At 44.6% G+C, this 15,096-nt stretch overlaps 1 long non-coding RNA gene across 4 annotated transcripts in view; it reads right to left on the bottom strand.

The window, feature by feature from the left end:
- LOC117976567 (uncharacterized) overlaps positions 1 to 15,096 on the bottom strand; it is a 99,042-nt gene that overhangs the window by 36,216 nt on the left and 47,730 nt on the right. The window lies entirely within an intron of this gene.

The raw sequence follows: 15,096 nt of genomic DNA on the forward strand, positions 1-15,096 counted from the left end.
CGATCTCGACTCACCCCAACCTCCGCCTCCTGGGTTCCAGCGATTCTCCTGCCTCAGCCTCCTGAGTAGCTGGGATTATAGGCACCCGCCACCATGTTCAGCTAATTTTTGTATTTTTAGTACAGACGGGGTTTCGCCATGTTGGCCAGGCTGGTCTCAAACTCCTGACTTCAGGTGATCCACCCGTCTCGGCCTCACAAAGTGCTAGGATTACAGGCATGAGCCACTGTGCCAGCCGAAGGCAAGGCCAGTTCTAAGAGGAACGTGCTCAACTCGGAGGAAGTCTCCTATGGCTGGCAGAACAAATACTGGCAGAAAAGGGATACTGAAATGCCTGCCCAGCAGTGAGGGCTGGAACTAGATAGAATTAGATTGCCAAAGTGGACAGGTAGAGGGCCAGGACTAGATGTCATAGGGCAAAAGGCACAACGTAGAATATCAGAGGCTTTCTGATAACAAGGTAGCCCTGGGTTGAGAAATTCAAGAAGGGTCAATGTTTAAGAACCAGGATAGATGTCACAGGGTAGACTTTCTCCTCTTTTTCCCCGTTACGAGTTGAATTGTGTCTTCCCCAAATTCTTATGTTGAAGTCCTAAGGCGCAGTACCTCAGAATGTGATCTCATTTGCAAACAGGGTTGTTACAGATGTAAGCAGTTAAGATGACGTCATTCAGGTGGCTTTAATCCTATATAATTTGTGTACCTATAGGAAGGGAAATTTGGGCCAGGCGCAGGGACTCACACTTGTAATCCCGCACTTTGGGAGGCCAAGGAGGATGGATCGCTTGAGCCCTAGAGTTTGAGACCAGCCTGGCCAACGTGGTGAAACCCTGACTCTACCAAAAATACAAAAATTAGCCAGTCTCATAACCCTGTCTCAAAATAAATAGATAATTTCTTTAAAAAAAAAAGGGAAATTTGGAAACAGAAATACACACACAGGGAGGATGTTGTGTGAAAATGAAGGCGAGATCAGGGTGATGGTTCTACATGCTGAGGAATGCCAAAGACTGCCAGCAAGCCACCAGAAGCGAGGGGAGAGGCATGGAAAAAATTCGATCTCACAGCTCTCAGAAGGAACCAACCCTGCTGACACCTTGACCTTGGACTTCTGACCTCTAGAACTGTGAGACAATACACTTCTGTTGTTGAAGACACCCAGTTTGTGGTCTGGTCTTGTCTTTTTTTTTATTTGAGACAGAGTCTCGCACTGTTGCCCGGGCTGGAGTACAGTGGCATGATCTCGGCTCACTGCAACCTCCGCCTCGTGGGTTCAAGCAATTCTCCCACCTCAGCCTCCTGAGTAGCTGGGATTACAGGCGCCTGCCACCACGCCTGGCTAATTTTTTGTATTTTTAGTAAAGACAGGGTTTCACTATGTTGGCCAGGCTGGTCTCGAACTCCTGACTTGTGATCCGCCCGCCTCGGCCCCTCAAAGTGCTGGGATTACAGGTGTGAGCCACCACACCAGGCCCAGTTTGTGGTATTTTCTTACAGCAGCCCTAGAAAATAAATGCACCTCTTTTCTCCAAAACTCTAGGCCTGTTCCAGTCTGCTTCTGGCCAATCTAGTCCTGGTTTCCTGAACCCAGGCTTCAGAAGAGGCAGATCTGCAGAGAGCTTTTCAATAAAAATGGCTCCAGCAGAGCTCATGGGTATGCAGAGCTCATTGGAAGTTGGCAGGCAGAGTAGCATGGGGACCTTACACTCCACCTTGCAGGCTGAAGATACTCTGTGTCCTATGTTCAATGTGGTTTAAGGGAGAGGGTTCCCAATGTAGAACTGGGTACGTGCTAACTCTCTTGAGGGATGAAAATATTTAACCTGGAGCATGGATTTTGCTTAACATGACTCATAAAAATCTTTGTTCTCAGCCTCTCTCCCCATCACCATTCAGGCTGTTACCAACTTGTCTTTTATCTGACAAAGGCAGCCAGTTTCCGTGGTTACCTACAAGCATACAGCAAGGTGCCATTCCCAGGAGACCCCTGGATTAAGCAAATAGCAAGACGGGGGCCTCTGGCACAAGGAAAATAACCTGGATCCAATGATCAGAGTGGGATACTGGGGGCAACTGGATTTCAGGAGCAAGTTGGAAGCCCAGTTATTATAGCTGGGCATGGAGCCAGAGGCAGAGCAGCAAACCTAGTACTACTGTCTGCTGGTCACTGAGCCCTTCCTATGAAGCAGGTGCTACAGCAAGCACCTCATGTGCCTTACCTCCTTTGGTCCTTGCCTACTTACCAAAGCACTCAGTTTTATAGATGGAGGAACTCATGTGACACGTTGAAGATCACATGGCCGGTAGGTAACAAGGATTTGAACCCAGGTGCTGAATACCTTCCATTTATCCCTCCAGCTGAGCTTGCTGTCCTTCTCCACCCCAGAGGCTGACCTTATGAGCTGCATCAACAGCCTCCCTTTCCCCGCTAGCACCAGTTGGGTCTGTTAGTGGAGAGCCCCACAGACAAGAGGGAAGAAAGGAGAGGGTGCTTTTGGCTTGTGGTGCCACAAAGTGGTTTTCTCTATAGAATCTTCTCCTTCTATTTCCTTCTCTGTGTCTTTGAATCTAGGGCTGCTACTGCTCTATCCCTTGTGGTTGTCCAGTGCCCACTCTTTTGGAGGAAGCCTCTTTATAATAAGTCCTTCTTGACTTATGGTCTTTCTGGTAAGACTCTGACTGCTGTACCAGGTCTGTCTACTGCTGAAGGCTTTAGCCTGAACTCCCATGCTACTCTTCTCTTTGTTTTCCAGCCAGCGTGGTGATTTGAGTCCCAGAGCATTGGATCAGTGCTTTTTTTTGAGACAGAGTGTTGCTCTGTTGCCCAGGCTGGAGTGCAGTGGCGCAATCTCAGCTCACTGCAACCTCCACTTCCTGGGTTCAAGCGATTCTCCTGCCTCAGCCTCCCAAGTAGCTGGAATTACAGGTGCATGCCACCACGCCCAGCTAATTTTTGTGTTTTTAGTAGAGATAGGGTTTCACCACGTTGGGCAGGCTGGTCTCGAACATCTGACCTCAGGTGATCTGCCCACCTCAGCCTCCCAAAGTGCTGGAATTATGGGTGTGAGCCACCATGCCCAGCCGGATCAATGCTCCTTAAACGCCTGCAATCTAAGGTCAGCATTGGTCTCTGAGACTTGGTGCTGTGGGAAAGAGGTGCTAAGCCTGAGGTGGGTACTCAGTGGTTACAAGTGTGAGGAGAGGGCACGGCAGAGTCTGGAGAGCTAAGCAGGGCCTGACACTCACCTACAAGGACCTTCCATTCCCATGTCGTCCTTCTGTTCTGGCAGCTCCCCAGTGCTGAGCTGCTGCACTGGAGTTTAGCTAACTGTTCAGCTGGAGGGAACAGTCCCTGCAAGCCTGCCTTCACTTCAGACACCAGCCACAAGTTTGTGGGTTTGCAGGACCACCCTCACTTCAGACTATATGGCTACAGACTCAGAGGTTTTCAAAACCACCCTCACAGAATGATTCACAGAACTCAGGAAGTGCTATACTTATGGTTACAATTTTATTTTATTTTATTTTTTGAGACGGAGTCTTGTACCAGTGCCCAGGCTGGAGTGCAGTGGCACGATCTTGGCTCACTGCAAGCTCCGCCTCCTGGGTTCAAGCCATTCTCCTGCCTCAGCCTCCCGAGTAGGTGGGACTACAGGCGCCTGCCACCACGCCTGGCTAATTTTTTGTACTTTCAGTAGAGACAGGGTTTCATTGTGTTAGCCAGGATGATCTCGATCTCCTGACCTCGTGATCCGCCCACCTCGGCCTCCCAAAGTACTAGGATTACAGGCGTGAGGCACCGTGCCCAGCCTATGGTTACAATTTTATTGTAGCAAAGAAGATAAACTCAAATCAGCCAAGGGAAGAGATGCAAGAGCAGATTTCAAACGATATCCACTTGAGGAGCTTCTGGTCATCATCTCTCCATAGAATCATGGAGTCTTGAACATGATGTGTGATAATATATAGTACAGATGCCCTTTGACTTACAATGGAATTACCTCTCAATGAACCAATTGAAAATATTGCAAATCGAAAATGCATTTAATACACCTAAACTACCGAACATCACAGCTTTGCCTAGCCTACCTTAATTGTGTTCAGAATGCTTATATTAGCCTATATTTGGGCAAAATCATCTAATGTAAGGCCTGTTTTGTAATAAAGTGGTGAATATCTCATGTGATTTATTGAATACTGTATACTGCATAGAAATTGTGACAGTTTTGCATCATCATAAAGTCAAAAAATCTAAGTCAAACCATCCTAAGTCAGAGACCTTCTGTATTGCCAACATGAGAAGGTCACCTAAGCCTTTGGTGTTCAGGGTTTTTGTGGGAGTTCAATTACAACAAATTTTGGTATCTAGTCCTTTCCAGAGGTCAGAACTGATGTGACATGACCCAAAGCCTTCATCATAAATCACACTGTTAGACTGCTCAATGGCCAAAGCCTATAGGCAAACAAAAACAGTCCTATCAGTCAGGACATTCCAGGGGTCTAGAGATCACCTCCTGGTAGCCAAGGACAACAGCCAGACCTCTCTTTGGGGCAGGTTAATTCTTCATTACACAACGACTTTGCTCCTTTAGCATCTATCAGACCTTCCCACTTGGCAGTATTCCTAGTGTTTGTCTTGCCTGGCCAGCACAGTGCTGTTATCATCCATGTGTCCATCGGAGTGTGGGATGGAGCTCAGGAGACACTTGATTCTGTCCATGGTGAGCTTACCAGCTCTTACCCATTGCAAGACTCACCACTGCAACCACTATCCCTGCTACTGTGGTGGTAAATTTCATGTCTTTATTCCATTGTTGGGAAGGGATATCTGCTTTACAAAAGAGTTTCTCGACTGGGTGCAGTGGCTCACGCCTGTAATCCCAGCACTTTGGGAAGCTGAGGGGGTGTGGATCACCTGAGGTCGGGAGCTCGAGACCAGCCTGACCAACATGGAGAAACTCTGTCTCCACTAAAAACACAAAATTAGTCGGGCGTGGTGGCGTGTGCCTGTAATCCCAGCTACTCGGGAGGCTGAGGCAGGAGAATCGCTTGAACCCAGGAGGCAGAGGTTGCTGTGAGCCAAGATCGCACCATTGCACTCCAGCCTGGGCAATAAGAGCAAAACTCAGTCTCAAAAAAAAAAAAAAGAGTTTGTCTTTGGGGCACTAGGGGAAGAGTCTACAATCTCCTAAATGCCCTTGCACAAATCAACTGCCTCCCTGCTCTTGTGCTTTGGGGCCATTATTAGTAAAATAAAGGTTACCTGAACACAAGCACTGTGATATGACAGTTGATCTGATAACCAATAACCAAGAGGGCTACTAAGTGACTAACAGGGCGGGGAGCGTATCAGCCTGGATATGCTGGACCTAGGGATGGTTCATGTCCCCGGTGGGGTAGGGCAGGACAGCACAAGCTTTTATCATTCTACTCAGAGTGACACAATTTAAAACATTTGATGCATTATTTCTGGAATTTTCCATTTAATATTTTCAGACCCCCTGTTGACCATGAGTAACTAAAATCTGGGAAAACAAAACCACAAATAAGTGGGGGGACTATTGTCCGTGCCCGGCTCTCATCTTAGGCCTCTTGAAAGCCACAGATGTGTCTTAGTCATCTTTGATACCTCCAGTGCCTACCACGAGCTAGTCCCTCACAGTTATTCTGTAAACCGACTTCTCTAGTTCACTTGCTCAGCAATACACTGCATTGAATTTCTCTAGATGAGAATTAGCAGAGGTGCCTCTGAATGCACACTAGCCCAGTCTTTAATAACACATCTTTATTTGGAAGAGTTACTCTGTTTACAGGTATTACCTCTTCTAATCCTTGCACCTGTGAGATAGGTGCTCTTACTACCCCCATGAACAGATGAAGGAAGAAATTGAGGCATCTATAGAGAGCAACTTTCCCAAGGCCATCTAATCCCCAGGTGGCCCAGTGGGGACAGAACCAGGTCTGTTGGATTCCAGAGCTCCAAGTCCTTAACCACTATTCTGTAATAGCCTGGGGTAGTCCAGTGAGATCAATGCAATTATAGGTCATTTCCAGGAGAGGATTTAGCTTGAAATCATGCTTAGAGTTGAGAATGCGATTATAAAATGAAGTGACTTTGAATAATCTGTGAAGAGGTGAAATGAAAGCTAGTGATTATGACTGAGAATGCACTAGAAGTAGAAAAAAAAATGATCCTGGTTTTTAAGGCAGTAGGAAGCCACTGTTAAGTCCATCAGGTGAAAAGAGATCATCATTAAATCCACATGTAAAACACAAGCTGAAACATTTGTGTGTTGTTTTTTCTGATCTTAGAGTAATCTTTACTTTGCAGCTCTCTTTTTTCTACATTTTTCACATTGGACGGACAATGTAGCCCTGTATTTTAGGGTTTCTTTCTTTCTTTCTTTTTTTTTTTTTTTTGAGACAGGGTCTTGTTCTGTTGCCCAGGCCAGAGTGCAGTGGCATGATCACCATTCACTGCAGCCTGGATCTCCTGGGCTCAATTGATCCTCCTGCCTTGGCCTTCCAAGTAGCTGGGACTACAGGCATGCACCACACCCAAGTACATTTTTTTTTTTTTTTGTCGAGATAAGATTTCGCCATGCCACCCAGGCTGGTCTTGAACTCCTAGGCTCAACTGATCCACCCACCTCAGCTTCCCAAAGTGCTGGGATTATAGGTGTGAACCACTACACCCAGCCTTCAGGTTAATTCGTTTGTTTGTTTGTTTGTTTTGAGACGGAGTCTGGCTCTGTCGCCCAGGCTGGAGTGCAGTGGCGCAGTCTCGGCTCGCTGCAAGCTCCGCCTCCGGGGTTCACGCCGTTCTCCTGCCTCAGCCTCCCGAGTAGCTGGGACTACAGGCGCCCGCCACTATGCCCAGCTAATTTTTTATATTTTTAGTAGAGACGGGGTTTCACCGTGTTAGCCAGGATGGTCTCGATCTCCTGACCTCGTGATCCACCCGACTCGGCCTCCCAAAGTGCTGGGATTACAGGCGTGAGCCACCGCGCCCTGCCCATTTTTGTTTTTATACATGTAATGTCATGTGCTGCATAATGAGGTTTCGGGCAATGAGGAACTGCATATATGAGGGTGGCCTCATACGATTATAATGCCATATTTTTACTGCATCTTTTCCATGTTTAGATATGTTTAGATACACAAACACTTACCATTATGTTATGATTGCCTACAGTATTCAGTACAGTAACATGCTGTACGGATTTGTAACCCAGGAGCAATAGGCTATACCATATAGCCTATGTGTGTAGTACACTATAGCATCTAGGTTTGTGTAAGTAAACTTTATGATGCTCGCACAATGTTGAAATCGCCCAGTGATACATTTCTCAGAATGTCTCCCATCATTAAGCAGTGCATAACTGTACACAATAGTATAAAAGGGTAGCATTGCCTAAAGATTTCTAATTAAAAAAAATCAAGCTGGGAGCGGTGGCTCACGCCTGTAATCCCAGCACTTTGGGAGGCCGAGGCAGGCGGATCACGAGGTCAGGAGATCGAGACCATACTGGCTAACACGGTGAAACCCCGTCTCTATTAAAAATACAAAAAAATTAGCCGGGCATGGTGGCGTGCTCCTGTAGTCCCAGCTGCTGGGGAGGCTGAGGCAGGAGAATGGCATGAACCCGGGAGGCGGACAGTGCAGTGAGCTGAGATTGCGCCACTGCACTCCAGCTTGGGTGACAAAGCAAGACCCCATCTCAAAAAAAAAAAAAAAAAGTTCCCTGTCTGATCCCTATATACTTCTACTCTCTTGAGACAATCACCTCAGCTCTCAGCTGTTCCTTCTAACATTTATAATCACTTTTTAAATAATATGTTTTTATTTAACTTCTTAGCTGATAGATTTTAGGTATAATCTATTGATTTCCCACCATCATAGATGAGGGTTTCCCTTTTCCATATCACCTTTTCCACTTCCATTTCTCCCACCTTCCCTATGTAAGCCTATTGACATCTCATATCTCTTTTTCTACCTAGGCATATTGACATTTTATGTTATATCCAAAGTCAGTGTTTATATTATTATGGCTGAGCAAATATTGGTGACAACCAAATCAGACAGTATTAAATAGTATTCTATTTTCAACCACACCTCCTTTCTTGTATTTAAATTTTTCCTATATTAAAAATTGCCATGTTTTTTCATTTGCCTATTCGCCCACGAACTCATCCAATTTTTCCCCAAGCATTTCAATACCTCTGTCACTTACATATCAAAATGTCTCCCAAATATTCACACATGTAATTTCCATAGTTTTCCTAGAACTCTTCCAGAAACTTCCTTTGTTCTGTCTGGGCAGAGTGCTCTCAACAGCTGCACACGACTGACAATCTGGGAATTCCTAGGTTTTTGTTTTTATGTGTCATTAAAATGTAGAAAACAAAACCAACCAAAAAAAAAACCACATACCTTCTAAAGTTTGTTTGTTTGTTTGTTGCAAAGTAAATCCCTATTTGATTTTTTAAAGTAATCTACTAACTCACTGTTTCAACTGTTTCCTCATCTTCAAGTTTGTTACTCAAGGATACAGTTAGAACACAAAAAGTTGAACGGCAGCATTAATGAGGAAAATTTTCTTTTTATTAAACCCTTCCATCCAACAAGTAAAAAAAGAATGTTTGAATTAAACTAACACCATTTTTTTTTTTTTTGAGATGGAGTCTCTCTCTGTCACCCAGGCTAGAGTGCAGTGGCACGATCTCAGCTCACTGCAACCTCAGCCTCCAGGGTTCAAGCAATCCTCCCGCTTCAGCGTCCCGAGTAGCTGGGATTACAGGCACCCGCCACCATTCCCAGCTAGTTTTTGTATTTTTAGTAGAGATGGGGTTTCACCATGTTGCCCAAGCTGATCTCGAACTCCTGGCCTCAGGTGATCCACCTGCCTGGGTGTCCCAAAGTGCTGGGATTATAGGCATGAGCCATCGTGCCCAGCCTAAAATAACACCATTTTGTAATTTTTTTTTTTTTTGAAACAGGGTCTCACTGTAACCCAGGCTGGAGTGTAGTGACCCGATCACGGCTCACTGCAGCCTCAATTTCCTGGGCTCAAGTGATCCTCCCGCCTCAGTCTCCTGAGTAAGCTGGGACTACAGGCATGCACCACCAAGCCTGGCTAATTTTTGTATTTCTTGAGGACATGGGGTTTCCATATGTTGCCCAGGCTGGTCTCAAACTCCTGGGCTCAAGTGATCCTCCCACGTTGGCCTCCCAAAGTGCTGGGACTACAGGCGCCACTGCACCTGGCCTGTATAATTATAATTTTTTTTTTTAAGACAGGGTCTCATTGTGTCACCCAGGCTGGAGTGCAGTGGTACAATCATGGCTCACTGCAGCCTCGACCTACTGGGCTCAAGCCATCCTCCCACCTCAGCCTCTTGAGTAGCTGGGAGCACAGGCCCACCATGCCCAGCTAATTTTTCTGGGTTTTTTTCTTTCTTTCTTTTTTTTTTTTTTTTTAATATTTAGAGACCAGGTCTCACTATGTTACCCAGGCTGGTCTCAAATTCCTGGGCTCAAGTGATCCTCCCACCTCAGCCTCCCAGAATGTTGGGATTACAGACATGAGTCACTGCACCCAGCCTTAAAGAGACTTTAAAGACACATTGACAAATTGCAATATGTGGACCTTATTTTGATCCTGACTCAAACAAATATAAAATTATGACATTTGTGGCCGGGTGCAGTGGCTCACGCCTGTAATCCCAGCATTTTGGGAGGCCAAGGTGGGTGGATCATGAGGTGAGGAGATCGAGACCATCCTGGCTAACACGGTGAAACCCCATCTCTACTAAAAATACAGAAAATTAGCCGGTCGTGGTGACACACGCCTGTAGTCCCAGCTACCCGGGAGGCTGAGGCAGGAGAATGGTGTGAACCCGGGAGGCAGAACTTGCAGTGAGCCGAGATCGCACCACTGCACTCCAGCCTGGGCAACAGAGCGAGACTCTGTCTCAAAAAAAAAAAAAAAAAAAAAAAGACATTTTTGAGACATTGAAAATTTAAATGCCAACTAAATATTTGATCATATTAAGCAATTCTTGTTTATAATTGATACAACTATTTAAAAAATCCTATCTTTTAAAGATATGTACTGAAATAATTACAGATAAATAAATATGATGTATTACCTTTACATCAGAATAATATGAGAGTTTGAGATGGGGCAAGCAGGTGGAGGTACAGATGAAACAAAGTTCATCATTATTGAAGCTGAGAAATGGCACACAGGGGTTCATTATACCATTCTTTTTGCTTTAATATATGTTTGAAAGTCTCCATAATAAAAAGTTTGAAAATGTAATCTAGAGATAGTTATACCACAAACTAAATTAACTCTTCTAAAGCATGGGCTAACTATGCCAAAAAATGCTCAACCTGGCTGTGGTGGTTTTAGGACAATGGTCCCCAGATTCTTTGACACTCATCCCATTAAGCAGTGGGCTCTATGTCCTCTGCTTTTGAATCTGGATGCGCTTATGATTGCTCTGCCTAATCCAGTACAGAGGAAGTGCTGGTGTGTGACTTCTGAGGCTGGGTCATTAAAGGTGCTGCAGCTTCCTCCTGGTTTTCTTGGGACCCTTGTCCTGTGGGAAGTCAGCCACCATGTAAGAAGTCTGACAACCTTGAGACCACCTGCTAGAGAAGCCATTGTGTATGCAATCCAGGAGATAGTTCAAGCTAAGCTCCCAGCCAACTGCCTGCATCAACTAGCTGCCAGCCAATGCAGGGAGCCATCTTGGATGTGCAGCCCAATCTTGTCTTCAAGCAACTGCAGCTCCAGCCAGCATCTGACTGCAGCCACCTGAGAGATCCCAAGACCAAACTGCCCATCAGTGCTCTTCCCAGTTTCCTGACTGTCAAAATCATGAGCAAAATAAAATGGTTTTGTTTGGCTTGGCATGGCGACTGACTCCTGTAATCCCAGCACTTTGGGAGGTCGAGGTGGGAGGATCACTTGACTTCAGGAGTGTGAGACCAGCTTGCACAACATAGTGAGACTTCATCTCTACAAAAAATTAAAAATTAGCTGTATGTATGTTGTGGCATGCACCTGTAGTCCTGGCTACTCAGGAGGCTGAGGCAGGAGGATTGCTAGAGACCAGGAGGTTGAGCCTGCACTGAGCCATGATCAGGCCACTGCACTCCAGCCTGGGGAAACAGCGAGACTCCGTCTCAAAAAAAAAAAAAAAAAAAGCCACACACACACACAAAACAAAAACAGTTTTCTTTTACACCACTACGTTTTGGGGTAGTTTTTTATGCAGCAATAGTAACTGAAACCATGATCAACTATAAGAACCAAAATTAAGGATATACAGAACAATAAAATTGCTTTTCACTTTTCAAAAGCATTAACATTGTGACTGCAAATGTCATTAATCTCTCTGGATATTTATATTCTCACTCATAAGTTGAGGTGTGGAAAGAGACTTAAGTCACTTCTATTTTTTTTTCCATTTTTTATAAAGATAGGGTCTCCATATGTTGCCCAGTCTGATCTCCAAGTCCTGGCCTCAAGTGATCCTTCCACCTTGGCCTCCTGAAGCTCTGGGATTACAAGTGTGAGCCATTGTGCATTGCCAAGACTTTTCTAATCAATAACAACAAGTAGGCAAATGTTTATCTTATTCACCTAGGTTTTCACTTACATGCAAACTTTTATTTAAACATTTCTTATTTATTAATAACTAATAAACTTATTCATTCTTTCTACATATATTTGACCCAGGCACTATTGCTAGTTGCCAGGCACTGTTCTTAGATTGTTTAAGGGTACTCATTTATCCAAATTTAGGCATGGTATAACCACAGTAGGGCACCTGACTTTCTAATTGCTCCTTCTTCCAACCCTCTTCGTGCTTTTGCAGGCTTAATAGAGTCAGCACTAGGACACTCTTTTCATGATTTTTCATCTTTTCAGAAGAGATCTTTTTCTTCAGTAACTACCATATATGATACTGAACTCTGCTCATTTGAGCATATAAATATTGAGGAAACTGGCATTACATTCCAGGTAGTTCCATGGCAAAACTGCTTCAAGACAAATAAAATGTATTATTCTACACAATACTGTTTGGGACTCTTAGGGTACATTTCTGGACTGACATTTTGGAGTTTGGGCTTTCTTTTCAGAATGGAAAGGAGAAGATCTAAATCAAACGAAGTGTAATGTCTTCTTTGCTAGGCGATACTGTGAGAATACGGGCCTAAGAAAGACTAATTCAAATTTTAAGGAAATGTCCCCGGTGAACCTGGGCTCCAGTTCAAAAATGTTTTTTGCCTGACATGGTTTTATTTAAAAAAAAAAACAATTTTACAATATTTATCCTATGAATGTGTGTGTATTTTTTCCAATATAAAACACATCTACAAAAACAAAACAAAATAAATAAATAAATAAACATATCTACGCTATTTAAGTCAACCAATATGGTTAGTTTGCTTCCTCTGATAGTTTTCTAAGGCAGTGAAATAAATAAAAAATCAAATTTGTTCTAAAGAAATTAGTACTATCCAGGTGCGGTAGTGCACACCTATAGTCCCAGGTACTTGGGAGGCTGGGGCGGGAGGATCCCTTGAGCCTAGGAGTTCGAGATTACAGTGAGCTATGATTGGGCCACCACACTCCAGCCTAGGCAACAGAGCAAGATCATGTCTTTAAAATATATATAGTACTTTACTAAGAACTAGGTTAGGAATTAGAAGGAGGGGCCAGGGGCTCATGCCTGTAATCCCAACACTTTGGGAGGTTGAGGCAGGTGGATTACTTGAGATCAGGAGTTCCAGACCAGCCTGGCCAACATGGTAAAACCCCGCCTCTACTAGAAAAATACAAAAATTAGCTGGTTGTGGTGGCAGGCGCCTGTAATCCCAGCTTGGGAGGCTGAGGCAGGAGAATTGCTTGAACCCGGGAGGCTGAGGTTGTAGTGGGCCGAGATTGCACCACTGCACTGCAGCCTGAGCAACAGAGCGAGACCCCGTTTCAAAAAACAACAACAAAAGGAATTAGAAAACTTCAGCCGGGCATGGTGGTTCACGCCTGTAATCCCAGCACTTTGGGAGGTGCAGGCGGGCAGATCACAAGGTCGAGAGATTGAGACCATCCTGGCCAACATGCTGAAACCCCGTCTCTACAAAAAATACAAAAATTAGCAGACATGGTGGCGCGTGCCTATAGTCTTAGCTACTTGGGAGGCTGAGTAGCTGGGAGAAGCGCTTGAACCCAGGAGGTGGAGGTTGCAGTGAGCCGAGATTGTGCCACTGCACTCCAGCCTGGCGACAGAGTGAGACTCCATCTCAGAAAAAAAAAAAAAAAAAAAAAGAACTTCATCTCCTTCTGGAGTTCATATTATCTTCAGTATGTTTATCAGTTACAGCACTGTTAGTGTCTCCCAAATCTACATCTTCTGCCCATGCTACCCCCTAGCTGAGCCCCAGACTTGCATATTCAACAACCAACTTGGTATTTCTGTTTGGTTACCAGCTATAAAAACTAATTCTAGCTACCTAAGAAAAAGGAAATTTATTGGAAAGCTGTGAGGGCCTCAAAGAGTAATAGGAATGGGAGAGGTTAAGGAGGCCGAAGAAGACAGAAAGTGACCTGGCGCTTCCAGAATGTCTTGGTAATAGGAGCTGCTCACCCACTGCTCAACTCTATGGTTTGTTCCATCTCTGTGTCACTCCAAACAAGATTCAAAGTCCTGGAGGGAGTTTGGCTGGCCAAGCTTGGGTTACATGGCAACTCTTTGACTGAATCAGTGTAGCCAGACTGGCAAAGGTAATGTTTACTGAGACCCATTGTTGAGGCAGATGTGTGTAAATAGGTGCTCCCATGCACCACTGTTGCAAGTAAATTGCTCCTGCTTCTTCTGGGAGTCAATTAGGTAACATATCAAATCTTTTTCTTTTCCTTTCTTCCTTCCTTCCTTCCTTCCTTTCTTTCCTTCTTTGTTTCTTTCTTTCATACGCTTTAACCGAGAAACACATTTAAGACTTTTTCTAAGGAAAATAATTGATTGAGTGAGCAAAAATAAAGATAGTTGGTTATTTTATTATTGTTTGCAATAGCAAAATTGGAGATGTCCTAATTGCCAACGATAGGAAATTTGTTAAATGAGTGATGATATAACCATATGTTGAAGTGCTTTATAGCCATTAGAAATTATGTTGTAGACTCACATTTGTTTACATGGAAACATGTCCATTTTATATTGTTAAATGAAAAAGGCAGGCTATAAACAGTATTTGACCCTAGTTTTAAAAAATTAATATACATATGTAATTTTTTTTTTTTGAGATGGAGTCTCACTCTGTTGCCCAGGCTGGAGTGCAGCGGTGGCACGATCTCAGCTCACTGCAACTTCCTCCTCCCTCCAGGTTCAAGCAATTCTCCTGCATAATTTTTATATCTTTTTAGTAAAGACGGGTTTCACCTTGTTGGCCAGGCTCGTCTTGAACTCCTGACCTCAAGTGGTCTGCCCACCTCAGCCTCCCGAAGTGCTGAGATTACAGGTGTGAGCCACTGCGCCCAGCCTGTAATTCTTTTTCTTAAGAGACAGAGTCTCTCACTCTGCCACCCAGGATGGAGTGCAGTGGTGCAATCATGGCTCACTGCAGCCTCAAACTCTTGGGCTCAATCAATCCTCCAGCTTCAGTCTCCTAAGTAGCTAGGACTACAGTCACCTGCCACCACAACCGCCTAATTTTTTTTCTTTTGGTAGAGACGAGGTCTTGCTATGTTGTCCAGGCTGGTCTTGAACTTCTTGAACTTCTGGGCTCAAGCGATCCTTCTGCCTTGACCTCCCAAAGCATTGGGATGACAGACAAGAGCCACCACACTCAGCATATATATTGTATGCATTTTTTTTTTTTGGGGAGGAGGGGAGGACAGGGTCTCGCTTTGTCACCCAGGCTGGAGTGCAGTAGTGCGATCTTGGCTCACTATAGCCTCAACTTCCTGGACTCAAGCAATCCTCTCCCTCAAATCCCCAAGTACCTGGGACCAAAGCATGCATAATTACACCAGGCTAATTTTTGTATCTTTTGTAGAGACAGGGTTTCGCCATGCTGCC

The sequence above is a fragment of the Pan paniscus genome, chromosome 19, assembly GCF_029289425.2.
Source record: "Pan paniscus chromosome 19, NHGRI_mPanPan1-v2.0_pri, whole genome shotgun sequence".
Lineage (NCBI taxonomy): Eukaryota > Metazoa > Chordata > Mammalia > Primates > Hominidae > Pan > Pan paniscus.